At 41.9% G+C, this 15,756-nt stretch overlaps 1 pseudogene; it reads left to right on the top strand.

Moving 5' to 3' along the window:
* Positions 1-654: 654 nt before the first annotated feature.
* Positions 655-1,492, top strand: LOC102273175 (voltage-dependent anion-selective channel protein 3 pseudogene; annotated as a pseudogene).
* The last annotated feature ends 14,264 nt before the right edge of the window (positions 1,493-15,756 follow it).

Raw genomic sequence — 15,756 nt, 5'->3', positions numbered from 1 at the left:
TGAAAAAAGACAAGTTACAAAGTGGTATATAGTGTGAAGCACATTTATGTAAATATACCAAGTTATATAGTTACATGAGTTCCTAGCTGATTATATGTTCAGAGACACAGAGGTGAAGCTAAAGATAAATTTGGTGGCAGAGAGAGAATAGAAGGAAAAAATTGCCCCATCAAGAACCATGGAAAATAAAGCAATTATAGGAAAAATAAAATGTTAGATGTAGCAAATGGGATGAGAACTATTAAATAAAAAATTACAGTGTATGCATGTATATATACATATATATTATGTTTATCTGTGTAAGTATAGACATAATTATATATTTATACATAATTTTATATGATATTCCTAGGAGTCAATATCATATCATTGAATCTGATATTCCTATATCTGCCTGAAGATGGGGAAAAGTGGTTCTTTCTTGGGGCAGGAACACGGAGTTATACCTTCATGACCTGAATCATATTATTATTTGTTCTGAATAAAATAATCAAAAAGATAAACAAATACTTGCAAGAGTAGGTTCTAATGCCAATAACCTGTCAAAGACGTAAATCACTTTTCCTCTCCAAAGCATAGGTGGGGCTTCAGTGGTGTCCTGGCAGAGTAGACAGACCCCTCCTGGCGGAGTGGACAGGCCCTCCAGTTGGCGATATGTGTAACACACCGACTTACTGTGACCTAGGAAAGGCTGCCAAAGATGTCTTCAACAAAGCATATGGATTTGGCATGGTCAAAATAGACCTGAGAACCAAATCATGTAGTGGAATGAAATTCTTTACTTCTGGTCATGCTTACACTGATACGGGGAAAGCATCAGGCAACCTAGAGACCAAATACAAATCTGTAACTATGGACTGACCTTCATCCAGAAGTGGAACACAGACAATACTCTTGGGACAGAAATGTCTTGGGAGAATAAGTTGGCTAAAGGGTTGAAACTGACTCTTGATAACATATTTGTACCAAGCACAGGAAAGAAGGGTGGGAAATTGAAAGCCTCCTATAAACCGGATTGTTTCAGTCTTGGCAGTAATATTGATGTAGATTTTTCTGGACCAACCATCTATGGCTGGGCTGTGTTGGCCTTTGAAGGTTGGCTTGCTGGCTATCAGATGAGTTTTGACACAGACAAATGCAAACTGTCACAGAATAATTTCACCCTGGGTTACAAGGCCGCAGACTTCCAGCTGCACACTCATGTGAATGATGGCGCTGAGTTTGGAGGGTCGATCTACCAGAAGGTGAATGAGAAGATTGAAATGTCAATAAACCTCACACGGACAGCCAGGAGTAACAACACCCGCTTCGGCATTGCTGCTAAGTACAAGCTGGCCTGTAGAACTTCTCTCTGTGCTAAAGGAAACAATGCCAGCCTGATTGGACTGGGTTACACTCAGACCCTTTGACCAGGAGTGAAACTGATCCTGTCAACTCTAATCAATGGAAAGAAATTTAATGCAGGAGGGCACAAGTTCGGGCTGGGATTTGAACTAGAAGTTTAATGTGGCTTTGAATAAAGCATCAGCTTTGTCCCTGAAGGTGAAGAGAAATGAACCCTCTATGTTTTGGCCTTAAAATTCTTCTGTGAAATTCAAAAGTGTGAACTTTTTATTCTTCCAAAGAATTGTAATCCTTCCCACACTGAAGCTTAGGTACTGAGTCCATCCTAAGGGAGGTGCTTGAAGGCATGCCCGGAAGCTATCACTTTCATGCCACGTCTCAGTTCAGCTCCTCAGGGTTATTATCAATGTGCTCCTCAGCGACGGTGTAGTGTCATGTTACAGAGGAGATGACCCGACCCTCCAGTTGTCCATCATGTTCTGCATGTCCCACACCACTTTTTCATGACCTTGTAATATATTGGTCCCTGTACGGTAGTACAATCTTTGGTTTTGCATCACAGTAAAATAAAAGAAACCATCACATTTGGAACATAAATTGAAAAAAAAAAAAGCATAGGTGGAGAATTCCCCAGAGGTCCAGTGGTTTGAGCTCCACGCTTCCACTGCAGGGGGCACGGGTTCAATCCCTGGTTGGGGGATTAAGATCCCACATTCTGGACAGCCAAAGAAACCCGAAAACAATGACAACAACAACAAGCATATGTGGACTCATAGCCAGAAAAGGCAAACTATACTAGGCATACTTTAGCAAGAAACTGCCTGATACAGAAGGATTGTCTCTGTATGTTTAAGTCTGACTCTAAAACTGGTTGCAGAATCTTTGCTAATAAGACTTAGACATGCAATATTTGAAAAAGAACAGAATTATTCCAGGTATAATTCCTATTCCAAGGAATTAGGAATGGACACCAGGAAAAGAATAAGAGCTTACGGAGGCCTAAATGAAAGCATGATGGGGAAAGAGGCTCCACAGTTTTCATCTTCAGTCCACACTTAGATACCCTCCTATGTCCATAAATGTGTTGGGTCAGAAATCAAAAGTATTTAAGCTCACATTTGATCTATTCCATTACTGAACCAATAACACACACACACACACACACACACACACGCAGAGCTATACAAATATATTAATAGATACCTTAGAAGTTAAGAGCATGGGGCTTGGAGACAAATCCCATTACTAAGGGACAGTGATGATATGTGGTTGGCAAGTGATTTAACTTCTCTATGACCCGGTTTCCCTATGTGTAAATGGGGATGGTATCACCTACCTCAATGGATTTTTATAAAGATGAAAATACTTAATGAATCTGAGTTTGATACACAGTAAGCACATTAAAAAAAAAAAAAAAATTGGACTCTCCTTGGAAGAAAAAGGCTGATTGTAATAGAAAACAACATCAGCTCGACCACACATCTGATTCCTCCAGCTAAATCTTATGCTTTGACTCTTTGGGTCTCAACACACAAGACTCATGATGCCATAAGAGGCTCAAGGCATCGACAGAGAAATGTCATTTTTTAAAGAGAACTTTGAACAAAATATGCAAACTTGACCTTGGAGAGGTATAAAATATTGACTCTGCCCTTAAGATGCTATCAGCCTGAGTAGGGGTGGGAGAAAACACAGGGCTGAGACAGAGGGTTTGGTTGGAAACACCAAACAGGTGTATCTAAGAAGCCTTCCCTGCAGACAAATCACCTTCAGAGGAGATGATGCCTGTGCTGAGTCTGGAGCAAAGAGTAGGAGCAATCCAGAGGAGGAGAGTGTAAGTATAGAAATACAGGGATAGTGTTACGTTTCTTGTAAAAGGAGCTTGCGATGGCAAAGAGAAACAGGCCAGGGACAGATCAACAAAATTCCAGCCTTAGAAGCCAAGGAATTTAAACTATCATAAAAGTCAGTGGAGATGGAGAAGGAAATAGCAACCCACTCCAGTATTCTTGCCAGGAGAACCCCATGGACAGATGAGCTGAGCAGGTTACAGTCCATGGGGTCTCAAGAGTTGGACACAACTTAGTGACTAAGCAACAACAACTGAATGGCACAGGGAAGTATATTCAATTTTCTGTGATAAACCATAATGGAAAAGAAGATTGAAAAAGAATAATATATATGTATGTATGTGTCTGAATCACTTTGCTGTACAGCAGAAATTAACATGTTATAAATCAACTATATTTCAATAAAATTTGAAAAAAGAAAAAAGTTGATGGAGAGCCATTGTTGAATTTTAGCAATGAGATGGACTTGATCAGATTTTCATCTTGGAAAGATCACCTCAGCTTAGTTTGGAAGCAACAGCAGAAAAGAAGCTACAACTCTACTCCAGGCAAGATACATGACCACCTCAGTGAGATAAAGTAACAGTGGGATGAGGAGGAGGTCAGCTTACACAGAGCAGATATAATTTTGGCAGGACTTGGTGACAGTTAGATGTGGAAGAAGTGAGAGGAAGAATCATGGCTGATTCTGAGGTTTCTGACTTGGACAACTGAATGAACAGTGGTTAACACAAAATACAAGAAAAGGAACAGTGGTCTTGGAAGCAAATGAGTACAGTGCTGTAGAAATTCACAGAGGTCACTGTGCACTGTGATGGTAACGAAGGTGTTTAAGAGGCCTAGTCTGATGGACACAATATGATTTGGTGTCTTTAAATACCTGGTATGGGGCTTTGACGACTCAACAAAGTGATGGCTGGAAAGAGAGCATGGCAATCTGTTGGGTGTGTCCTGGGAGGAGGAGAAAGGCATGGCCTGAGCTAAAGCACAGAGAGGAGTGGCCAGCTGCCCAGACACTGAGGTCCTGCACACCTGACAGCTGTCAGTGTCACTGAGATTCTCTCCAGGCATCAAGCAAAGCACCTGGGGCTCACCACCAAGGTAAGAAGAATATGTGTAAACAGAATATTTTATACAGATATATATTCTTCCCCATGTTACCAAGTGTCCCATCCACTTGGCCAGAGAATGCTATAGAACAATACCTGAGCAAAGACTTTCCAAGTAGGCCTACATATTTTCAAGAAATTGATTTCCTCATTTATATGAAAGTTTAGAGCTTCCCTGGTGGCTCATCTGCCTGCAATGCAGGAGACCTGGATTCAATCCCTGGGTTGGGAAGATCCTCTGGAGAAGGAAATGGCTACCCACTCCAGTGTTCTGGCCTGGAGAATTCGATGTATTGTATAGTCCATGGGGTCGCAAAGAGTCAGACACAACTGAGCAACTTTCACTTTCATGAAAGTTCAGAAAAGGGAAATATATATAAAATTAATAGAGGCAGAAAGTAGATCAGTGGTTGCCTGGGGCTGGGGGTGAAAATGGGGATTAACTATAAAGGACTGGAAGGTTCTTATTGGAGTGATGAAAATGTTCTAAGACTGTCTTAATGAGATTGTTGCAATGTCACTGTATACTTAATTTTTATAGGTAAAATATACTTCAGTAAATTTGCTTTTTAAAAGGGAAATCAATCTGCAGATCTTCAACTTCTATCTGTGGTCTTTTTGAAAAATGATCTTCCTGAGAATGCACCTGTGTTCAAAGTTATGCAAAATCTCCTTTTCTACCTCCCCTTCCCATTAGCCAAACTTTAAAAAGGAAGAAAGTCACATTATTCTGCTATGACTCAGAATGAAAAAAGTTCCCAGTTGCCAAGAAAAACATTCTGAATATCGGTTTCTGGGATGCTTCATTTAATATTTAAATGCCTTAGGGTTTCTTATCTTTCTCTAGTTTACATTTAATTTTGTTAAGAGTATAGCCTGGTATTAAAATTAAATGTTTCAGCTTGTGTTGGTCTGTTGTGAATTTAGATAGAATGGGGGTGGGCAGTGGGTGTGTGGATAATTTTCATTTAAGGACCTTTCCACACCTCAGCTGTCATCAAGGAACACGTATGGGGGGTGGGATGGGGAGTTATACAGGAACAAAGCAAAGATAATATTGATACAAAAAAAAGTCGGTGTTGAAACTAATGTTTTCAAGAATTGGATTGGCTAGATATTGAAGAGGTTCAGAACAAGCTTCCTCAAAACATGCCACTTTGTCATTTGGATTATTTTGACTTGAAATCAATAAAAGCCTAAAAGACTCAGGAAGACCTTTTTATAATACCTCTACCTTCGATGCCTAAAACAACTTAGATAGAGGGCCTAGTCTAGGAAGAGAACTATCACCAAAGATAACCACAAAGAATATGGGCCAAAGATATGGGAAGCTGGCAGGGAGCTTCAAAGTCCTCTCTATGTCCCCATTGTCTCTTCATGGCAGGGCAATAATTTATTTACCAAACATTTGCTCTTCCCATCTTCCTATGAATTACCTTCCTTCACTTTGAAGCCCAGACCCCTACCTTCTCTCCTTAGCTCAGAATGACATACAAGCCTCAATTACCTGACTGTCTGTGACCCTCTTATGTCTATGTGAGGTTCCCACAAGTATGAAGTTACATTTGTTTTTCTCCTGCTAATCTGTCTTATGTCAATAGAGAGGGCATATGTGTGTCTTTGGAGCCAGATGGCCTAGATTCAAATTCCAGATCTGACTCTTACTAGCTGGGTCACCTTGGGAAAGTTCTTTAACCTCTCTTTGCCTTATTTTGCCCATGTGTAATATGGGGATACTAAGCCATGCCGTGTGGGGCCACCCAAGATGGATGGGTCATGGTGGAGAGGTCTGACAGAATGTGGTCCACTGGAGAAGGGAATGGCAAACCACTTCAGTATTCTTGCCTTGAGAACCCCATGAACAGTATGAAAAGGCAAAAAGATAGGATACTGAAAGGGGAAATCCCCGGGTTGGTAGGTGCCCAATATGCTACTGGAGATCAGTGGAGAAATAACTCTAGAAAGAATGAAGGGATGGAGCCAAAGCAAAAACAATACCCAGTTGTGGATGCAACTGGTGATAGAAGCAAGATCCGATGCTGTAAAGAGCAATATTGCATAGGAACCTGGAATGTCAGGTCCATGAATCAAGGCAAATTGGAAGTGGTCAAACAGGAGATGGCAAGAGTGAAGGTCGACATTCTAGGAATCAGCAAACTAAAATGGACTGGAATGGGTGAATTTAACTCAGGTGACCATTATATCTACTACTGTGGGCAGAAATCCCTTAGAAGAAATGGAGTAGCCATCATAGTCAACAAGAGTCCGAAATGCAGTACTTGGATGTAATCTCAAAAACAACAGAATGATCTCTGTTCGTTTCCAAGGCAAACCATTCAATATCATGGTGATCCAAGCCTATGCCCCAACCAGTAACACTGAAGAAGCTGAAGTTGAATGGTCTACTGCACAATTGCACTCATCTCACACGCTAGTAAAGTAATGCTCAAAATTCTCCAAGCCAGGCTTCAGCAATATGTGAACCGTGAACTTCCTGATGTTCAAGCTGGTTTTAGAAAAGCAGAGGAACCAGAGATCAAATTGCCAACATCCGCTGGATCATGGAAAAAGCAAGAGAGTTCCAGAAAAACATCTATTTCTGCTTTATTGACTATGCCAAAGCCTTTGACTGTGTGGATCACAATAAACTGTGGAAAATTCTGAAAGAGATAGGAATACCAGACCACCTGACCTGCCTCTTGAGAAACCTGTATGCAGGTCAGGAAGCAACAGTTAGAACTGGACATGGAATAACAGACTGGTTCCAAATAGGAAAAGGAGTACGTCAGGGCTGTATATTGTCACCCTGTTTATTTAACTTCTATGCAGAGTACATCATGAGAAACACTGGACTGGAAGAAGCACAAGCTGGAATCAAGATTGCCAGGAGAAATATCAATAACCTCAGCTATGCAGATGACACCACCCTTATGGCAGAAAGTGAAGAGGAACTAAAAAGCCTCTTGATGAAAGTGAAAGTGGAGAGTGAAAAAGTTGGCTTAAAGCTCAACATTCAGAAAACGAAGATCATGGCATCTGGCCCCATCACTTCATGGGAAATAGATGGGGAAACAGCGGAAGCAGTGTCAGACTTTATTTTTCTGGGCTCCAAAATCACTACAGATGGTGACAGCAGCCATGAAATTAAAAGACGCTTACTCCTTGGAAGGAAAGTTAAGACCAACCTAGATAGCATATTCAAAAGCAGAGACATTGCTTTGTCAACAAAGGTCCGTCTAGTCAAGGCTATGGTTTTTCCAGTGGTCATGTATGGATGTGAGAGTTGGACTGTGAAGAAGGCTGAGCACCGAAGAATTGATGCTTTTGAACTGTGGTGTTGGAGAAGACTCTTGAGAGTCCCTTGGACTGCAAGGAGATCCAACCAGTCCATTCTGAAGGAGATCAGCCCTGGGATTTCTTTGGAAGGAATGATGCTAAAGCTGAAACTCCAGTACTTTGGCCACCTCATGCGAAGAGTTGACTCATTGGCAAAGACCCTGATGCTGGGAGGGATTGGGAGCAGGAGAAGAAGGGGATGACAGAGGATGAGATGGCTGGATGGCATCACTGACTTGATGGACGTGAGTCTGAGTGAATCCTGGGAGTTGGTGATGGACAGGGAGGCCTGGCGTGCTGCGATTCATGGGGTTGCAAAGAGTCGGACATGACTGAGCGACTGATCTGATCTGATCTGATCTGATGAAGACGTACAAGACCTTTTAGAACTAATACTCAAAAAAGATGTCCTTTTCATTATAGTGAAGTGAAAGTGACTGGAATGCAAAAGTAGGAAGTCAAGAAACACCTGGAGTAACAGGCAAATTTGGCCTTGGAGTACGGAATGAAGTAGGGCAAAGGCTAATAGAGTTTTTCCAAGAGAACGCACTGGTCATAGCAATCACCCTCTTCCAAGAACACAAGAGAAGACTCTACACATGGACATCACCAGATGGTCAACACCGAAATCAGATTGATCATATTCTTTACAGCCAAAGATGGAGAAGCTCTATACAGTCAGCAAAAACAAGACCAGGAGCTAACTGTGGTGGCTCAGATCATGAACTCCTTATTGCTAAATTCAGACTTAAATTGAAGAAAGTAGGGAAAACCACTAGACCATTCAGATATGACCTAAATCAAATCCCTTATGCTTATACAGTGGAAGTGAGAAATAGATTTAAGGGACTAAATCTGATAGACAGAGTGCCTGATGAACTATGGACAGAGGTTCATGACATTGTACAGGAGACAGGGATCAAGACCATCCACATGGAAAAGAAATGCAAAAAAGCAAAATGGCTGTCTGAGGAGGCCTTACAAATAGCTGTGAAAAGAAGAGAAGCAAAAAGCAAAGGAGAAAAGGAAAGATATAAGCATCTGAATGCAGAGTTCCAAAGAATAGCAAGGAGAGATAAGAAAGCCTTCCTCAGCGATCAATGCAAAGAAATAGAGGAAAACAACAGAATAGGAAAGACTAGAGATCTCTTCAAGAAAATTAGAGATACCAAGGGAATATTTCATGCAAAGATGGGCTTGATAAAGGACAGAAATGGTATGGACCTAACAGAAGCAGAATATATTAAGAACAGGTGGCAAAAAATACACAGAAGAACTATACAAAAAGAGCTTCATGACCCAGATAATCATGATGGTGTGATCACTCTCTAGGTGAAGTCAAGTGGGCCTTAGAAAGCATCACTATGAACAAAGCTAGTGGAGGTGATGGAATTCCAGTTGAGCTATTTCAAATCCTGAAAGATGATGCTGTTAAAGTGCTGCACTCAGTATGGCAGCAAATTTGGAAATCTCAGCAGTGGCCACAGGACAGGAAAAGGTCAGTTTTCATGCCAATCCCAAAGAAAGGCAATACCAAAGAATGCTCAAACTACCGCACAATTGCACTCATCTCACACACTAGTAAAGTAATGCTCAAAGTTCTCCAAGCCAGGCTTCAGCAACATGTGAACTGAGAACTTCCAGATGTTCAAGTTGGTTTTAGAAAAGGCAGAGGAACCAGAGATCAAATTGCCAACATCTGCTGGATCATGGAAAAAGCAAGAGAATTCCAGAAAAACATCTATTTCTGCTTTATTGACTATGCCAAAGCCTTTGACTGTGTGGATCACAATAAACTGTGGAAAATTCTGAAACAGATGGGAATACCAGACCACCTGACCTGCCTCTTGAGAAACCTGTATGCAGCTCAGGAAGCAGCAGTTAGAACTGGACGTGGAACAACAGACTGGTTCCAAATAGGAAAAGGAGTACGTCAAGGCTGTATATTGTCACCCTGGTTATTTAACTTCTATGCAGAGTACATCATGAGAAACGCTGGGCTGGAAGAAGCACAAGCTGGAATCAAGATTGCCAGGAGAAATATCAATAACCTCAGCTATGCAGCTGACACCACCCTTATGGCAGAAAGTGAAGAGGAACTAAAAAGCCTCTTGATGAAAGTGAAAGTGGAGAGTGAAAAAGTTGGCTTAAAGCTCAACATTCAGAAAACGAAGATCATGGCATCTGGTCCCACCACTTCATGGGAAATAGATGGGGAAACAGTGGAAACAGTGTCAGACTTTATTTTTCTGGGCTCCAAAATCACTGCAGATGGTGATTGCAGCCATGAAATTAAAAGACGCTTACTTCTTGGAAGGAAAGTTATGACCAACCTAGATAGCATATTGAAAAGCAGAGACATTACTTTGCCAACAAAGGTCAGTCTAGTCAAGGCTATGGTTTTTCCAGTGGTCATGTATGGATGTGAGAGTTGGACTGTGAAGAAAGCTGAGTGCCGAAGAATTGATGCTTTTGAACTGTGGTGTTGGAGAAGACTCTTAAAAGTCCCTTGGACTGCAAGGAGATCCAACCAATCCATCCTAAAGGAGATCAGTCCTGGGTGTTCTCTGGAAGGACTGATGCTAAAGCTGAAACTCCAGTACTTTGGCCACTTCATGCGAAGAGTTGACTCATTGGAAAAGACCCTGATGCTGGGAGGGATTGGGGGCAGGAGGAGAAGGGGAGGAGAGAGAATGAGATGGCTGGATGGCATCACCGACTCGATGGACGTGAGTTTGAGTGAACTCCGGGAGTTGGTGATGGACAGGGAAGCCTGGCGTGCTGCAGTTCATGGGGTCGCAAAGAGTCGGGCACGACTGAGTGACTGAACTGAACTGATCTGTGTATGGGGATAATAAAGCACCTATCTTGGATTATTCTGTGGATTGACTTGACTCATATAATGTATTAGAATAATATTAGCCTTATAGTAAATATTTGATAAATGTTAGCTGTTGCTTTGTGTGGCTGAAGACATTATATAAATGGCCTTATACAATTTTAAAAAAATCTGTCTTATGTCAGTTTAATGAATACACCAGCCAATAGGTAGGAGAAATTTTTTTCCTCCCCAACACTATCTTGTACTTGCCCCTTCAGAATTATGCCTTCCTGGTCTCTACTCTGTTTTGTGTTCTTGGAGGCTGTCTATACCTGACCTATATAGATTACACCTGGCTTCCCAAAGGGTTCTGACAATGGAGGGCACCATAGATGGTAATATTATTGATAATAGTAGGTCAGAGAAGGGAAAGGAATGAAGTTGTAGATTCAGAAAACGAAATCTTGAATCACTGTTTTGGCTCCCTCCTGCAGGGGTGCCTGAATCTTGCCAAAACACTTGACCTGAAGTCACAGCTCCTGATGCGCAGCCCTCTAGCTCTCTTTGTTGGGGTAACCCACTTAAAGATGCTTGCTCCTTGGAAGAAAAGCTATGACAAACCTAGACAGTGTATTAAGAAGCAGAGACACAACTTTACCAACAAAGGTCTGTATAGTCAAAGCTATGGTTTTTCCAGTAGTCACGTATGGATGTGAGATTTGGACCATAAAGAAGGCTGAGTGCCGAAGAACTGATGCTTTCAAAATGTGATCTTATCACTCATTATCAGAGAAATGCAAATCAAAATCACAGTGAGGTACCATTTCACACCAGTCAGAATGGCTGCCATCCAAGAGTCTACAAGCAATAAATGCTGGAGAGGGTGTGGAGAAAAGGGAACCCTCTTACACTGTTGGTAGGAATGCAAACTAGTATAGCCACTATGGAGAACAGTGTGGAGATTCCTTAAAAAACTAGAAATAGAACTGCCTTATGATCCAGCAATCCCACTTCTGAGCATACACACTGAGGAAACCAGAATTGAAAGAGACATGTGTACCCCAATGTTCATCGCAGCACTGTTTATAATAGCCAGGACATGGAAGCAACCTAGATGCTCATCAGAAGACGAATGGATAAGAAAGCTGTGGTATATATACACAATGGAATATTACTCAGCCATTAAAAAGAATACATTTGAATCAGTTCTGATGAGGTGGATGAAACTGGAGCCTATTATACAGAGTGAAGTAAGCCAGAAAGAAAAATACCAATACAGTATACTAACATATATATATGGAATTTAGAAAGATGGTAATGATAACCCTATATGCGAGACAGCAAAAGAGACACTGATGTATAGAACAGTCTTTTGGACTCTGTGGGAGAGGGCGAGGGTGGGATGATTTGGGAGAATGGCATTGAAACATGCATATTATCATGTGTGAAATGAATCGCCAATCTAGGTTTGACGCACAAGACAGGGTGCTCGGGGCTGGTGCACTGGGATGACCCAGGGGATGAGATGGGGAGGGAGGTGGGAGGGGGTTCAGGATGGGGAACACATGTATACCCGTGGCAGATTCATATCAATGTATAGCAAAACCACTACAGTATTGTAAAGTAATTAGCCTCCAATTAAAATAATAAATTCATATGAAAAATTTTAAAAATAAATGTGATGTTAGAGAAGACTCTTGAGAGGCCCTTGGGCTGCAAGGAGATCAAACCAGTCGATCCTAAAAGAAATCAGTCCTGAATATTCATTGGAAGGACTGATGCTGAAGTTGAAGCTCCAATACTTTGGTCACCTGGATCCGAAGAGCTGACTCACTAGAAAAGACCATGATGGTGAGAAAGATTGAAGGCAAGAAGAGAAGGGGATTATAGAGGATGAGATTATTGTATGGCATCACCAACGGAATGGACGTGAGTTTGAGCAAGCTCCAGGAGTTGGTGATGGAAAGGAAGCCTGGCATGCTGCAGTCCATGGGGTCACAAAGTGTCAGACACAACTGACTGACTGAATAACTTCCTCTTCTTGTCCCTTCAGGCCTGGATGGTAGCTGTTGCTGACTCCCCTGTTGCTGACTCCAGGTACCACACAATCCCTGCACCTTTCCTATACCGTACCTCTGAAAATAGTCCCTTCATGAAAACTCTCTTTAATTTATCCAGTTTGATTCTGTCATCTATTTCCTGACAGTATTCAATTGATTTAGGACCTTCGTATCTCCTGCTACAGTAATCTCTTAGCTGCCAGATCAAACTGTGCATAAGCACATACACACACACACACACACACAGAGAAATTGTCTCTAGAAGGCAAAAATCTAACCATGTCAATATCCGACCCTTTCACCTTCCTTATTAAATTTCAATATCTCCCCTCTGTCCTCTAGATAAAGCCCAGGCTCTCTATCTCAGCATTCAATAAGTGCCACCATCTGGCCCTTAACTAATTCCCTAGCCTCATCTCCAGCCCATCCCCACTTCACACTGGATGTTCCAGGAATACCGAACTCTCTGTAGTTTCTCCCACTGTGCTTTTTCTCCTTGCCACCTTCCTTGCACTTGGTGTGCCCTCTCATATTCCTAAACTCCTTATTTCATTCATCCTTTAAGAATCAGCTAAGGAGGGACTTCCCTGGTAGTCCCGTGGTTAAGAATCTGCCTTCCAATGCAGGGTATACAGGTTCAATCCCTGGCCAGGGAACTAAGATCCCGCATGCCTCATGGCCAAAAAACCAAAATGTAAAGCAGAAGCAATATTGGTAGGGGAAGCACACTGATTGAAACTGCCCACCCTGGCCAGGCACCATAGTAACCATTTGCATGAGTTGTTTTATGACAGGAGATCCTGATAAGGAATACAGAACTAATAAGCCACCACCAACCGGAAGAGTTAGGGAAAGGTCGAAAGGAAACACCACGTGTCTGTCCACTTCCCAGAATCCCTCTCTCTAGCATCCATCTTGGCTGAGCAATGCGTGCACCACCAGGAAAGACTCTGAATTAGAATGATTGGCCAAAGACCACCCGGAAACTAATCCCATCACCATAAAACCCGAGACTTCAAGCCATGCGGCAGAGCAGTTCTCCTGGGTTCCCTTACCCTACTGCTCTCCACCTGGGTGCCCTTTCCCAATAAAATTTCTTGGTTTGTGAGCATGTGTCTCCTTGGACAATTCATTTCCGAGTGTTAGACAAGAGCCCAGTTTCAGGTCCTGGAAAAGGTCCCCCTTCCTGCAACAATATTGTAACAAACTCAATAAAGACTTAAAAAATGGTCCACATCAGGGCTTCCCTGGTAGCTCCATGGTCAAGAATCCACCTGCCAATGCAGGAGACATGGGTTTGATCACTGATCTGGGGAAATTCCACATGCCATGGGACAACTAAGCCCATGCACCACGACTGTTGAACCTGTGCTCTGGAGCCTGGGAGCCACAACTACTGAGCCCACGTGCTGCAACTACTGAAAGCCTGAGTGCCCAGAGCCCGTGCTCCACGGCAAGAAGCCTCCACAAAAGAAGTATACACTTCTTACCAAAACTAGAGACTAGCCCTCGCTCTCCACAACTAGAGAAAAGATGGTGCAACAACAAAAGACCGAGCACAGCCAAAAATAAGTGAATAATTTTTTTAAAAAGGCCCACATCACAAATAAGTAAATATAAGAAAGAGAGAGAGAGAGGAAGGAAGGAAAAAAAGAAGAAAGAAGGAAGGGAGGAAAGGAAAAACAAAAGAAGAGGGGAAAAGGTGGGAAGGATGGAGAAAGGGAAAAGCCATCTGTACTGTGATCCCTTTCTGCAAAATTGAATACATGGATTTTATATGAGAATGCATATGCAGAGAGGTAGCTAAGGGAATTGTTAAAAAAAAAACAACAATATTTAACTTGATATCAAATTTTTACTTTCTTCTGTTGAAGGATAATTTTTTATAAGGCAAAGTCATACTGTCATACAAATATAAAATGAACAAGTACCAAAATTTTTACTTAACTCAATAATTCATGAAGGGAACCACTAAGATATTATAACTGATTCAAAAGTGATTTCAAAGAACCACACATAGAGGGAGACCATAAGGAAAACTAAAATAAATTTGCTTAATAGATGCAAAGCTGATTTCTTCCACAGTGGAGGGAAGGAAACCAATTGAATCTCCTCCAGACAACATTTATTTGCATAGGATATAAATGATGGATAGGCATCATTTGCATTGCTATCAGTTGTAAATAACTCAAAGGCAATGAAAGGTGCAGTGACCCCACAGAATCTGATCACCTGAAGAGTGTGCTAGACAAAGCCTGGCTTACCATGGAAGACATCAGTCCATTTCAAAGTCAGATTCACTATGAAGCCTTTCACAACTTTTCCCTAAATTTTCTCAAATATATATTTTTTAATTTTACAGTGAACATTTACCCCTTTTTTAAAAAGCATGCATCTTTTAAAGTAAAAATCACAATAAGAAAAGCTCCTTTTCCTGAGTCCACTCTGGTATTACTTTTCCCCATATATTTTATCTAACCACTGCAACCTCAATGTTTGGAAACTGTGTTCATCATATTTACCTCCTAACACTATGGATAATAACCATTTTTTTGTCTGCAGACCCAGTTCAGAGTATGAGAACTTTTGAAGCAGGGGGGAAGAGGGCAGGGCATAACCTTTTAGGGGCTTCCTGCATAGCTCAGTTGGTAAAGCATCTGCCTGCAATATGGGAGACCTGCGGTTCAGTTCCTGAGTTGGGAAGTTCCCCTGGAGAAGGAAATGGCAACCCACTCCAGTATTATTGCCTGGAGAATCCTATGGACAGAGAATCCTATGGACAGAGGGGCCTGGCATGCTACAGTTCATGGATGGCAAGAGTCGGACACAACTTAGTGCTATCTTTCCTTCTTTCACAACCTTTAAAAGAGTGACATAGCCTGAGGACACGACATAAACTGATTAGAACCAAATAGGTCCAAGATGGCAGATGAGTCTACTTCTACTAGCCCTTGAGCCTCAGACTACGCTCACTTTAACACATCAGCTAAATGACACACTCACAGGCTCCATGGCAGTTCCAAGGCCAATCATAAAGGTCAGAAAGTGGGCCGCCATGGCCCAATTCCTGGAAATGCCCACCCCTTTCTCAAAATAGCTAGAATACTCCTCCCACTCATTAGCCTGTGAAATTATCCACTCCAGACTGTGGAGTTGCAAGCAGTTGGACACAGCTGCGCGACAAAGCACGCACATAAAATCTGACAACCCCATACCACGGTGCTGCGCTTGCCTTC

The sequence above is a fragment of the Bos mutus genome, chromosome 10 (genome assembly GCF_027580195.1).
Source record: "Bos mutus isolate GX-2022 chromosome 10, NWIPB_WYAK_1.1, whole genome shotgun sequence".
NCBI classification, from domain to species: Eukaryota; Metazoa; Chordata; class Mammalia; order Artiodactyla; family Bovidae; genus Bos; species Bos mutus.
Note: the sequence above shows the minus strand (reverse complement) of the source record. Positions and strands in the feature narration are given on the sequence as shown.